The sequence below is a fragment of the Pan troglodytes genome, chromosome 7, assembly GCF_028858775.2.
Source record: "Pan troglodytes isolate AG18354 chromosome 7, NHGRI_mPanTro3-v2.0_pri, whole genome shotgun sequence".
NCBI lineage: Eukaryota > Metazoa > Chordata > Mammalia > Primates > Hominidae > Pan > Pan troglodytes.
This window is the reverse complement of record NC_072405.2, coordinates 81,991,281-82,003,563: the sequence shown is the minus strand read 5'-3', so window position 1 is coordinate 82,003,563 and position 12,283 is coordinate 81,991,281. Positions and strand designations below refer to the sequence as shown.

Sequence of the window (12,283 nt, the reverse complement as noted above, 5' to 3'; positions counted from 1 at the left end):
CAGGCACAGTGGCTCATGCCTGTAATCCTAGCACTTTGGGAGGCCGAGGTGGGAGACTGCTTGAGGCCAAGAGTTCAAGACCAACCTGGTCAACATAGTGACACCCTGTCTCTATTTTTTTAATTTTATCACAAAAAATTTTTTAAAATAAAAATTAAAAACCAGGCTGGGCATGGTGGCTCACAGCTATTATCCCAGCAGTTTGGGATGCCAAGGCAGGAGGACTGCTTGAGCCCAGGAGTTTGAGACCAGCCTAAGCAACATAGCGAGACCTGTCTTTACAAAAAATGTTTTAAAAATTAGCCAGGTGTGGTGGTGCTTGCCTGTGGTTCTATTATAGCTACTTGGGGGGCTGAGGCAAGAGGATCACTTGAGCTGGGGAGGTCAAGCTTGCCATGATCTGTGATTGTGCCACTGCACCCCCAGCCTGAGTCACAAAGCAAGACTCTGACTCAAATAAACAAACAAATAAATAAGTTTTTAAAATCAGGGCAAATTTTACATAACATAAAATAAACCTTTTTCAAGTGTACAGTTCAGTGGCATTGAGTACATTCACAATATTGTGCAACTCCACTTCTATCTAGTTCGAAAACCTTTCCTCACTCCACGCCTATTAACTACCTGTTAAGTAGCCAATCCCCAGTCTCCCTTCCCCCAGCCCCTGGAAATCCAGTCATCTATTTTCTGTCTCTATAGAGTTACCTATTCTGGCTATTTCATATAAATGGGATTATACAAATACGTGACCATTTGCGTCTGACATTTTTCACTTAGCATAATGTTTTCAAGGTTCGTCTGCATTGTAGCATGCGTCAGTACTTTTTCTTTTTAGGGCTAAGTCATTTTCCATGGTAGGTGGACACCGTATCTTGTTTATTCATTTATCCTTCGATGGAACATTTGGGTTGTTTCCACTTTGGGACGGTCACAGAAATGCTGCTGTGAACATTTGCATACAAAGTTTTGCTGGAATACCTGTTTTCAGTTCTTTTGGGTATATCTCTAGGAGTGGAATTGCTGAGTCATATGGTAACTCTATATTTAACTTTTTGAGGCACTGGCAGACTGTTTTTCCGTGTGGCTGCACCATTTTACATTCCCACCAGCAACGTATGAGGGTTCCAATTTCTCCACATCCTGACCAGCATTTGTTATTTTCTGGTTTTATGATTCTAACCATCCTCGTGGGTGTGAAGACGTAGCTCATTATGGTTTTGATGTTTATTTCTCTGATGACTAACGATGTTAAGCATCTTTTCATATACTGTGTGTTGTTGTACCAGGGGCAGGACTTAGTTTGATGGCCTTGTCTGAGGTTGTACAGTACAGGGAAATGTATTTGGAGAGTTCCATGTTTCCTCCCTGGTTTTCCCTTCATACCAGGGCGTGGGATTGGCTTCCTGGGTCCTATTTTACCTCCGAGTGGGCCCAGGAATTGGAGACCGCCCCCGTCTGTTATACAGGGACAGTGGTACCTGGCTCAGAGGGATAGCACATGAGATATGGGAGTAACTAAGGGAGCAGACTGAAACCAGACTACTGGCATCCCAGTCCTGGCTCTACCTTATCTAACTATGACCTTGGGCTACATGAGTCAATGTCTCTGCCTCAGTTTCATGTCTGTAACTGAGTTTAATAATAGTAACTGCCTCGCAGGGTTGTCATGAAGATTAGATGAGTTAATATCTAAAAGCCAACACTCAGTCAGGGTCGGCTATCATTATCCCCAGCATTTCGTATTTCGGCTTCGGATGGACATGGGCTATCAAGTTCATGTTTGTTCTTCTGCCCAAAAGCCTCCTCGGAGTTCTTTATGGACCGTCTTCCATTTGAACTACATAGGAACTCTCTTATCTGCTATTTGTCTGTACCAATCTTCAAAGCAAAAAGAGCATGGTCTCATTTAATAGCTCATCTTGTGTCCAAGCAAGACTTTGATAAAACCTTTTAAAAACTGTGCACCTCTGATCATCAGACATAGGCCTGGAACGCAGAATGGGAGAAGTCAAATATGAAAGGCCAGTGTAACCCCCCAGACCACAGCTGCCTGGGCACTGCAGGACAGAGGGGAAAATCTGTTTCTTCCTCCAGCACAGGCCTCCCTGCCTTATCTCTGAATCCCACCCCAGTCCCTTCAGCATGCGGCTTAGCCAACCTAATCCAAACATCCCAGGAAAGTCTTCTAGAGAAATGCGCCATGAGCCTCTCCTAAGGATGGCTTCCTCTGCCGCATCCGTGATTCGTTCAGCTCCCTTGATTCCTCACACCCTCATTTTGGGCCTCAAAATTCTTAGGCATGTGTTAGGGGTGGGAGGAGGGAGAGGATCAGGAAGAATAGTGGACGCTGGGCTTAATACCTGGGTGGTGGGATGATCTGTGCAGCTAATCGCCAAGGCACACATTTATCTATGTAACAAATCTGCACCTCCTGCACACGTACCCCCGAACTTAAAAGCTGGAAAAAAAAAACTTAGGCAGGAAAACTCTTACTTTGTAGGAAGAGAAGAAAATCACTTTGAACTACTTTATCCCTTTTGTAGCCTTTTTTTCCTGACTACAGCGAGCAACAGCTGTTTGAGATGGTGGAGCACATTCTTGCTGGTGAAAGGAAGCAAGGTACTGAATGGAGTGGGAGATGGAGGGCGGGGGGAGTTGCCCATGGCTGTGTCACCAGGTCTGGTCTAAAAAAGTGTCTGGGTGCCCTTCATGCTCACAGCAGAGTAGGTTAACCACCTAGGGATCCCTTTCAGCCAGCTCCTGGAGCTAGGCAGGCCGTGAAAGCAAGGGCTCCGGTCCAAATCCCGGCTACCTACTTGTAGCTTTGTCCTTGTTTGTAATAGTGGGGTCTAATGAACTCACTGGCCTTTAATCTGACTTTTCCAATGATTGACCCGAGAGAGTCTAGTCCACACTCTCAGTTCCACAGATACGTGTAGAAATCCATCCTGAAAACCCAGACCCAACACAGGAAGATTCCTGGGCACTTCCAGGGCAGGCTGAAGACACACATAGGCTCCCTACTCTCCTCTGAGGAGTTCCAGAGCTGCCTCCCAGTATGTGCTACAGAATCTACCAGGTTCCAGTGTGGCAAATTAGGGGTGCAGGTCTGCAGTGACTGGAAACTCAATTTTCCCACAGCTTCAAATCCAAGTTCCTCTACGAGGATTCACCTCTAATCTACCTACTTATTGATTTAAACTAGTGGATCATTCAGCCTGCTAGTCACTGCACTCCTCATGTTATCTCTCAAGAATTACAGTGGCTCACGCCTGTAATCCCAGCATTTTGGGAGGCCAAGGTGGGTGGATCAGTTTAGGCCAGGAGTTTGAGACCAGCCTGACCATCATGGTGAAACCCCATCTCTACTAAAAATACAAAAATTAGCCAAGCGTGGTGGCATTCACCTGTAGCCTCAGCTGTTTGGGAGGCTGAGGCATGAGAATCACTTGAACCCAGGAAGTGGAGGCCGCAGTGAGCCAACATCACGCCACTGCACTCCAGCCTGGGTGACAGAATGAGACTCCAACTCAAAAAAAAAAAAAAAAAAGAATTACCAATAAGAGGTTGCAGGCTGAGCTGGGGCAAATTGATGCCATCACCTGGGGTGGGGACTTCGGGGAAGCCTGAAAGCCTCAGGGAGGGAAAGGGAGGAGGTGATGCTCCAGCTCCTATACATGGCATTGGCCTCAAACTCCGACACATATGCTTGCAGCCTCCAAATCTGTGCACATCTCCTTTGTACTCCTGTGACATGCTGCTCTTCCCTCATCTTCTCTTTGTAGAGGTACAAAGAATCCCACCCCATGTGATTGGGCCTTGGGAGGATCCTTTGGACAGGTTGGCAAGAGGGAAGCACAAATGTGCCTGTGCATGTGTGAGTAGGGACCCATCCATGGACTCTAAAGAAGCAAAGGAATATGTCCCTGTGTCTTCATATCCGTGATCAGCTGTGAGGGGACTCTTCTGTTGGATAAACTCAGGGCTGGGGGCTGGAGGGTCTACTCCTCAAATTTCCTCAAATATGGCTGCTATGCTCCTGCCTCAGGGCCTTTGCACTGGCGGTTTCCTTTGCTCAGAACACTCTCCCCCAGACTTCTCTGTGGCTCACACTGTCACCTCACGCAAGCCTTTGCTTTGAAATTACCTTTTCAGTGACACCCATTCCATACCCTGACCCTGCTGTATTTCCCTCCAAGACATGTAACATCTTCTATAATTGTCTTATTTCTTGTGTTTGCTGCCCTTCTCCATCTACTACAGCATAGTTCCCTGGGGACTTGATTTGTCACCACTGTACCCCCAGTGTCTGAGATGGTGCCTAACCATTTATCTCATAGTAGACTTTCATTAAATATTTGCTAGATGAACTAATAAGTGAATGAATGACTTGTAAGGTATCCATTAGCTTTAAGAAGCTGTAATTTTGGGTCATGAATCTGAGGGCTCAGGTCTGAGTTCCAGCTTTGTCACTTGAAAACCAGGTTACCTGAAGAAAGTTAGCTGAAAGTGTGGGAGTCTCAGTTTTCTCATCTGTGGAGTGGGGTTAATAATAGATCATATTTATTTTGCATTTGCTGTGTTCCAGGCACTTACCAAGCACATCGCCTGAGCCTAACTCAGTTGCAGTGAGGCAACCTGTTATTAGGTGTCTCCTGATGTGATTCAATATTCAGTACACACCATTACTTAGGAAGTATTCTTGCCAAAAATATTTAACCTGAATCTAAACAAGCCTTTTGTTAGTTTACAAGAAAACCAGAAACAGAGAAACATGTTAAAACAATGCTATGAAGGAAAAGCTGACAAATTCAGAATTTAGGACATTTTTCAGGACAACTGGCCTAGCCACTGAACACACATTAGTTTCAGAAAAATAATTATAAAAGTGAAAGCTTGTTTTAGATTAAAACGATATAAAGATACATGTGATGCATAATGATTTGCTTGGAATGTTGTTAGAAAAAATCATCTGAGTAGGCAGAAACTAGAAACAATAATAATATAGATAACCAGTTGAATGGATCTATAAACATGTATATAATATAATGAAATATTATACAGCTATAAAGCAGAATGTACTATATGACATAAATGTATCTCAAAAACATAACATGAATTAAATAAACCAGACTCAAAAGAAGAAGAAACCCATCATTTGGACATGTCTGAATTGGAACTGGGATTTAGATGACAATAGGAAATTGTTAGCATTGTCAGGTGTGATGTAACATTATGATTATAAAATAAAACATCCAGGAGATTTATACTAAAGCACTTTGAGATAAAATGTCATGAGATAACCTGAGGTAAGGAGTTCGAGACCAGCCTGGTCAACATGGTGAAACCCCGTCTCTACTAAAAATACAAAAATTATCTGGGCATGGTGGCGCACGCCTGCAGTCCCAGCTACTCGGGGGGGCTGAGGCAGGAGAATTGCTTGAACCTAAGAGGCGGAGGTTGCAGTGAGCCGAGATCGCACCATTGCACTCCAGCCTGGATGACGGAGTGAGACTCCATCTAAAAAAAAAAAAAAAAAGTCATAATATCTGCCAATGATTGAAATAGTTCTATATGTAGATAGATAGATGATAGATAGATAGATAGATAGATAGATAGACCGATAGATCTAGTTAGAAGTAAATAAACCACTGTGACAAAAAGTTTGCCACTGTTGAATCTGGGTGGCGGATAAATGGATGTTCATTGTACTATGTTTTCAAGATTTTGCATATTTGGAAATATTCATAAGAAGGTGGGGAAAAAAATCCAGGGAGTTTCTGTGCCTGTGCACTGCAGGGATTATGGACAGGAACACCTGCCCTTGATGTCAGCTTGTCCCCAGGTGTCCCTCTTTCTCACACGCATGCTCCCTCAGCAGCCCCTGTGCCACTTCTGTAAGGTGCTGTGGGCACCGCAAGTTGATTGTTTAAATCTCCTTGAGGGGAGCTTTGTGTGTGAAAGGAGAGATTCTATTTGTAGTTATTTTTCAAAAATTATATTCAATTTATTTAATACATTGAAAAGAACTCTCATTTTCTATAAGCTTTTCATGTCAACCGACAACTCTCATTATTTTATTTATAAATCTAATAAATTTTAACAATCACTTTTAAGGGGGCTTTTTACATCTTAGTTAATTAAATCCCCTTATATATTTTAAACTGGACTTATAAATTTAGTATATTTGAATTCATTTACAAACACTCGAAATCCCTAACAATCAGAACATTCCCAAACACTTAAACAATTCTAATAAGTATAATAAATTAAACTTTAAAATACAGTGCATCTCAAGTTCTCATGAACATTCCAATATTGTTTACAAACCTAGTAAAATCACAAATCTAAACAATTACTCAATAACACTTTTACAATTGGAATCATGAGGCTAATATATTAGATTATTTAATGCCACTCCTCTTAAACATTACAAACCCTCAAAATGCCTAATATAAACAGATTGTTGCTAAACCTAACAGAAAAGCATTAATACTCAATCTGAACCCTTCCCAAGGTCAACAGAGACTCATAGAGGAAACATTCAACAACTTGAACAGTAAGCAATTTGCAGTTTCCGTCTCAGTGGACTGAGGTGATACAGCAGATTTTGCTGTGGACCGAGATCCAGTTTTCCTCATAACACTCACAGGCAAGTTGAACAATCATAACAGGAACTCCTTGCCTGTAGAGAGGGGCTGGAGTCTCTAGGGTTCACGTGATTCTATTGCCTAAGTCTCCCACCAGGTTTGAGTTTCTAACTCCTTATACCTAGGTTGCTTTGCTTTATTTATTGCCTGATTCTGTTCAGAATTCCCTGCAAGTGTATCCCATCCCCATATATCCTTCCTGTCTAGTGGGACGACAACTCTCAGCTATTTAATGACACCCAGTTGGATTCTGCACTTCTCTAATGGCTTTGTCTAGCTCCACACTCAGAACACAAATCGTGCTGGAGAACTGACTGGGGGCCCAGGAGCTGTTTACCACCTCTGTGTCCTCTAAGGCAGCAGGTAGCCCAAACAGTGTCCCTGGGAGAGGGGTATGGGTCTCTTCTATGCTCAAATTCCAAATAATTGCCTTGGTTATTGCCAGTTCCCCAGGGCCCTGCACAGGGCAAGGGCAGGGGCAGGGGCTCTTTATTTAGAGACCACAAAATCCATATTTTTTTTTGACTACTCCTCTCTGAGTTTCTTCTCTTCATCTGCTAGCCCTGTGTGTATTTGAATATTTTCACAGTGTCAGGGGTGAGTGGGATCACTTTATCTTCCTTAAACCCCCTGAACCCAAGAAATTTGTCTGTGTGTCCCCTTTCTCTAAGGAGTCAAGTTCTCAGGATTTAGAAAGCAAACACCAGGAAGAGATTCGTTTCTCTTTCTTTCCTTCCTTTCTTCATTTCTTTCTTTATTTTCTTTCTCTCTCTTTCTTCCTCTCCTTCCTTCCTTCCTTGTCTTCTCTTTCTTCCTCTCTCTCTCTCTTCTTCCTTTCTCTCTCTTCTTCCTCTCCCTTCCTTTTCCCTTCTTTTTATCTTTTTACTTCTAGAAAACTATGATTTCAAGCATGCAAGAAAGAATAAAGGATAATATAAAGAAAACCCAATTATCCATCACCCAGTCTGTTTGAGCTTAGCATTTTGCCATATTTGCTTTTGCTATATATACTTTAAAAAAGAAACACAAAGCATTATACAGCGGAAGCCCTGTATACTTGTCTCTCATCTGATCTTATTCTTTTTCCTCTAAGGAGATAAGCACTACCTGAAACTTGGTGCTTAGCATTTTGGGTATGCTTTTCTACTCTTATTTAATATGTGCATCCATAAATCAACATAAAATAGTTTTGCATCTTTTTTTTTTTTTTTTTTTTGAGACAGTCTTGCTGTGTCGCCCGGGCTGGAGTGCAGTGGTGCCATCTTGGCTCACTGCAACCTCTGCCTCCTGGCTTCAAGCAATTCTCGTGCCTCAGTCTCCCAAGTAGCTGGAATTACAGGCAGGTGCCACCACGCCCTATTAATTTTTATTTATTTATTTTTATTTTATTTTTTTGAGACGGAGTTTCGCTCTTGTTGCCCAGGCTGGAGTGCAATGGTGCAATCTTGGCTCATTGCAACCTCTGCCTCCCGGGTTCAAGCGATTCTCCTGCCTCAGCCTCCCGAGTAGCTGGGATTACAGGCATGTGCCACCATGCCCAGCTAATTTGGTATTTTTAGTAGAGACAGGGTTTCTCCATGTTGGTCAGGCTGGTCTCAAATTCCCGACCTCAGGTGATCCGCCTGCCTTGGTCTCCCAAAGTGCTGGGATTACAGGCATGAGCCACTGTACCTGGCCAGTTTTGCATCTTTTAAACTGTAAATACATGACATTGTATAATGTGTCCTTCTGCAGTTTACTTTTTGTATCCAATAATAGGTTTTGTAAAACAACAACAGTACCTTTTTTTTTTTTTTTTTTTTTTTGAGACAGAGTCTCGCTCTTTCTCCCAGGCCGGATTGCAGTGGCGCCATCTCGGCTAGCTGCAAGCTCCACCTCCTGGGTTCACACCATTCTCCTGCTTCAGCCTCCCGAGTAGCTGGGACTACAGGCGCCCGCCACCGCGCCCAGCTGATTTTTTGTATTTTTAGTAGAGACGGGGTTTCACCATGTTAGCCAGGATGGTCTCAATCTCCTGACCTCGTGATCTGCCCGTTTCGGCCTCCCAAAATGCTGGGATTACAGGCGTGAGACACTGCGCCCGGCACAACAGTACCTTTTGAGGTGTATCCATGTTGGTGCATATAACAATAGTTCAATCCTTTTTTCATTGTTTCGTAACAATTAATTGAATGAACATATCACAATGTATTCATTCTCCTGTTAATAGACATTTAGGTTGTTTCAATTTATTTATGCAAAGATGCTACAATGACATTCTTGCTGACATCTCCTGTGCCCACGTGTGAGGATTTCTCTAGGCTTTCCCTCTAGGGGTGTGCTGTTGGATAATTCAGCATGTGCTGTCTTCAGTTTTGTTGGGTGTCAGAGGTTATATGCTCTCTCCAGCAATTATGAGAGTTCCTGTTGCTCTGCACCCCGGATGACTATTTGTATTGCTGGGGTTCACTTTTGCAATCTGATAGCCATGAAACGGTATCTCTTTGTGTTTGTTTTTAATTTTTTTAATTTATTTTTTCTTCAAACAATTTTTTTTTCTTTGTAGTGACAAGGTCTCACTATATTGTCTAGGCTGGTCTTGAACTCCTGGCCTCAAGTGATCCTCTTGCCTCGGCTTCCCATACTTTTGTGATTACAGGCATGAGCCCCTGCACCCAGCCTCTTTTGTGGTTTTAAACTGCATTCCCCTGATTACTCCAATTTCTAATGAGGGTGAACATTTGTTTATTGATCCTTTACTGCAGTTTTCTAGTCTGTGGCCTCTCACCCAGCTGTTTTAAAGAGGTGGGGGATGTGAAACAGGTTTGGGAAAGAACTAATAGTTTCAGCAACCATACCAAGAAAGAATAATTAGTTTTGTTATTCCATAAATGTGCAGTGGTTGGCTATAAGTGCAAGAGAATCCATGTGCCATTGCTGTCATATTTCCTTGTCTACCAATCTTACTTTATCAATTCTGCACTGCCTTCACCAGCAAAGTCTCATTCCCCAATTTGTTCCTGACCAACTCCAGTGCCAAAGGTGAGGTTCAGTTGCCTAGGATTGGCTATCCTTGGCCCCAAAGGCTTGCTACCTGCCTGGAAAAGTCTTTATCTCCAGCTAGTGTGCTTTGTTGGTGTTCTAATACTAACTTGGAGTTACTTTCCTGGGATGAGCACAGCAAATCTAGACATTCTGCCTCTAGATTCATGATGACTTCCTCCCTTCTCTAAAAGCCAGGGTTCTAAATGTTAGAATCTCTATATTTCACATGAAAACTCAAAGACTTTCATGAAACTCTAAAATAGTGAACAGCATCATCTGTTTATACTTACTGACTTTATGGCTATCCTCCTCCCACCCCAATCAGGGCCATTTTTTCCCCAAAAAGAAAGTGGTATTAGAGGCTGGGCCTGGTGGCTCACGCCTGTAATCCCAGCACTCTGGGAGGCCGAGATAGGTGGATCACCTGAGGTCAGGAGTTTGAGATCATCCTGGCCAACATGGTGAAACCCCATCTCTACTAAAAATACAAAAATCAGCCGAGCATGGTGGCGCATGCTTGTAATCCTAGCTACTTGGAAGGCTGAGGCTGGAGGATCGCTTAAACCTGGGAGGCAGAGGTTGCAGTGAGCCAAGACGGCACCACTGCCCTCCAGCTTGGACGACATAGTGAGACTTCATCTCAAAAAAAAAAAAAAAAAAAAGGAAAAAAAAAGTAGTATTAGAGTTTGTATCTCTGCTCTTTTACCTTAATTTATAAAGCACACTGATGTTGCATGGGTGAAGGAATATGGCTGGCATCCAGTCTCCCCACTTGGCCCAGGGACTCCCTAGAGTATGGCAGCCTCTTGGCTTATGGAATTCAAATTGGACCTCAGCAATTTTAAATGATGGCATATCATAGAACTCTGGGGTATTACATGCATATTCTTAGACACGAATGCTAAAACTTGAATGTTGAAAGTTTATTAAATATGTTCATTCATTCTGCCTTTAAGAAAATGCTCTATTGGAATATAATTTACATACTATACAATTTACCCATTTAAGAAGTGTGATTCAATGATTTTTAGTATAGTCACATATACATGCAACCATCACCACAGTCAATTTCAGAACAATTTTATCACCCCAAAGAGGAACCCCATACCCTTTAGCTATCACACTCCCATCTTCCCACATCATGTCCTGCATAACCACTGATCTTTCTGTCTCTATAGGTTTTGCCTATTCTGAACATTTCATATAAATGGAATTGTATATAATATAAGGTCTTTTTTGTCTGGCTTCTTTTATTAAGCATAATGTTTTCAAGGCTCATTCATGCTATAACAGGTATAGCACTTCATTCCTTTTTATGGCCGAATAATATCCCATTGTATGAATGTACCACATTTTCTTTATCTCTTCATACACTGAAAGACATTTGGATTGTTTCCACCTTTTAACTATTGTGAATAGTGCTGCTACAAACATTTGTTTACAAACTTTTATTTGAATATGTATTTTTAATTCTTTTGGGTATATAGCTAGGAGTGGAATTGCTGGATCATTTGATAATTCTGTGCTTAACTTTTTGAGGCACCACCAAACAGATTTCCACAGCAGATACACCATTTTACATTCCCATCACCAATGAACAAGTGTTCAAATTTCTCCACATCCTTGCCAACACCTATTTTCTGTTTTTCAAAAAATATTATTATAACCACCTTAGTGGGTGTGAAGTGGTATCTCATTGTGGTTTTGATTTGTATTTTTCTAATGACTAATGATGTTGAGTGTCTTTTCAAGTGCTTTTTAGCCATTTATATATCTCCTTTGGAGAAATATATATTCAAGTCTTCTGCCAACCTTCTAATTGGGCGTTTGAATTTTTGTTGTTGAGTGGCATGCATTCTTCAGTTAACATTTTCTGAGCACAAATTGTGTGCCAGGCATGGGGCTGTGGCACTTGGGAGGAGGAATGCAAAGATGAATAAGGTACAGCCCCTGTCTCGCAGCTGCCTTCAGCTGTCATGTGCACAGTGAGTGAGTCTAGCAAGGGACCCTGCATGCCGAGAGTTCAGTGGAGGGAAGGAGATGACACTTCCACCTGGCCAATTCTGGGACTCTGTGGAAGGAGTAAGGCCTGAGCTAGGCCCAGGGAAATGGGAGCTGAGTGAACTTGGGAGCCAATGTTGGAGTTGGGAAAGCAGTAGGAATGCCTGGCCAGAGCCCAGGGATCCACAGGGAGACAGTGAATCCAAGAGGATGTCAAGTGTAGAGGTGGAGGAAGGAACATGGGTAGAGGAAAATGCATAAATGAGATGATACACAGTTAAAAATTGACAGGGAGGCCAGGTGCGGTGGCTCACGCCTGTAATCCCAGCACTTTGGGAGGGCGAGGTGGGTGGATCACCTGAGGTCAGGAGTTCGAGACCAGCCTGGCCAACATGGTGAAACTGTGACTCTACTAAAAAATAGCTGGGCATGGTGATACACTCCTGTAATCCCAGCTACTCTGGAGGCTGAAGCAGGAGGATCACTTGAACCTGGGAGGTGGAGGTTGCAGTGAGCTGAGGTCGTGTCGCTGCACTCCATCCTGGGTGACAGAGCGAGACTCTGTCTAAAAAAAAAAAAAATGGACAGAGAGCTGGGTGCAGCTGTAG

At 42.8% G+C, this 12,283-nt stretch overlaps 1 long non-coding RNA gene across 2 annotated transcripts in view; it reads left to right on the top strand.

Annotated features, from left to right (window-relative positions):
- LOC107976340 (uncharacterized) overlaps positions 1-12,283 on the top strand; it is a 69,696-nt gene that overhangs the window by 22,694 nt on the left and 34,719 nt on the right. For both annotated transcript variants that reach the window (XR_010159276.1, XR_010159277.1), the window contains exon 4: positions 2,544-2,619. This is a non-coding gene — a long non-coding RNA (uncharacterized LOC107976340). The remainder of the gene's footprint in view (positions 1-2,543; positions 2,620-12,283) is intronic.